The sequence below is a fragment of the Mus caroli genome, chromosome 12 (assembly GCF_900094665.2).
Source record: "Mus caroli chromosome 12, CAROLI_EIJ_v1.1, whole genome shotgun sequence".
Classification (NCBI taxonomy): domain Eukaryota; kingdom Metazoa; phylum Chordata; class Mammalia; order Rodentia; family Muridae; genus Mus; species Mus caroli.
Window position 1 is genome coordinate 92,975,080 of NC_034581.1, and position 2,045 is coordinate 92,977,124.

The window sequence follows — 2,045 nt, forward strand, 5'->3', positions numbered from 1 at the left end:
TGCCAGGGCCAAAAGAATGAGAATGGGTGGGTAGGGAAGTGGGGGGCGCTATGGGGGACTTTTGGGATAGCATTGGAAATGTAATTGAGGAAATTATGTAATAAAAATATTAAAAATTAAAAAAAAAGAGTTGCCTTAGTCATGGTGTCTGTTCATAGCAGTAAAACCCTAACCCAGAGTCTGTCAGGGTCTGAGCCTGCACCATCTCTCTACTGGCCACAACTGGCTTTTGAAAGGGTTCCAGGGATGGGCAAACAACCTCCAGTCCTGGAAGACCAATGTGCTTACGTAGTCTGGGGGAGTAATTGGCAACTCCTATGATGAGCTTAATCCTTTTTCCCTGTATCTCTCTGTCTCCACGTCCGTGAACCGATTCCTCTATACTCTTGGAAGAACACATACCTCCAGCATTTTCCTAGGCCCAAGTATACTGCATGAAGCAGGGACCAACAGATCTGTAGTTCATGGGGCTCTGGCTCTCACTATCTGATGCTCACCTTCAGTCATCGTGGCCATTCCATTAGAGAAGTGATTGAGATATTTTCTCTGTTTTTAATCCTCTCAATGGAGGCTTTAAAGCAGCTGTTTACGACTCCTTCAGGGTACAACAACCCTTTCACAGGGATCATATATCAGACATCCTTTATATCAGAGGTTTACGGATCATAACAGTAGCAAGATTAGAGTTAAGAGGTAACAACTAAAATAATTTTATGGTTTGGGGTCACCAGAGCATTAGGAAGGTTGAGAACCACTGCTTTAAAGCCTTCCAGCAGTTCAGTAGCACATACGGCTTTTTGTCAGTCTTCTTCCAGAAGAATTCCAGCTCTACACACATATTACCACATTTTCTTTCAAGAGTTCCCTGGCAGGCCCCTTTATCTGATTCACCTTTTTGCATCCTTCTTAACTGCATTATCACTTTAATAACGGATTTAGCTGTCAACCTAATACACTTAATCCCTCCTACTTCAAGGTTCATGGCGAAAACCCGGACTAACTACAAGATCTCTGTATCAGCCCCAGGTCCCGGCTGAATTAGCTTCATCTGTGATTCTCTCTAAGAGAGCACAATCCTCTCTTGCCCCCTGCACTGGCATCATAGCTACTTTTCTATTGCTCTGACACCCTGACTGAGACAACTTCTAGAAGTGTTTACTTGTGGCTTTACAGTTTGGGGGGCGGGGTTTAGAGCTCATGGCCATCATTGTCAGGAGCACAGTAACAGGCAGGCAGGCATGGTGTTAGAGCAGAAACGAAGAGATTATACTTGAACCACAAGTAGACAGAAAGGGGCATTGGGAACAACACCAGCATTTTGAAACCTAAAAGCCTTTCCCCGGTAACACACCTCCTCTAACAAGACCATACTTCTTAATTCTTCCTAAACAGTCTCACCAACTAGGGGCCAAATATTAAGACCTATGAGCTTAGGGGTGAGGGGGGTGGGGGGGCATTCTCATGCAAACCACAGCTGGCCATCAATCGCCTCTCCCATGCCAGATTCCCTCACTCTCATTTCTGCCTCATCAATGTTCAGTGTTTCCCATGTGTTCAAGTATTTTTTTATTCCAAGAATAAATTTCTCTCCTAGTTACCATCAACAGCAAGATAGTACCACCATCTCCACCTCTCTGGTAGGCAGTTGACCTTGTCTAAATGAGAGGCTAACATATGGAAGACAGATTCCACATCAAATATTTTCTATTGCAATGTTTCCATTAAGTGTGCAAGTTCTGTGTGTGTGTGTGTGTGTGTGTAGGAGACAGCATTATTTCCATGACTTGTGAGGGTAGTGTGCATGTATTTGCATGCTGTGTGTGTACAGATGCATTTGCCTGTGTGTGAACTTGTAGAAGCCAGAAGTGAATTTGGGTATGTTCCTTATGTTTCTCTATTGCTATAATCCTTATTTTTGAGATGAGGCTCCACTGAGCCTGGAGTTTACCCCTTCAGCAACCCTAAGATCCCAGGTGAGCCCCTGAGATCTACCTGATGCTGCCACCACAGCACTTGGGTTGCAAGCGTATCCCACGATGCCTGAC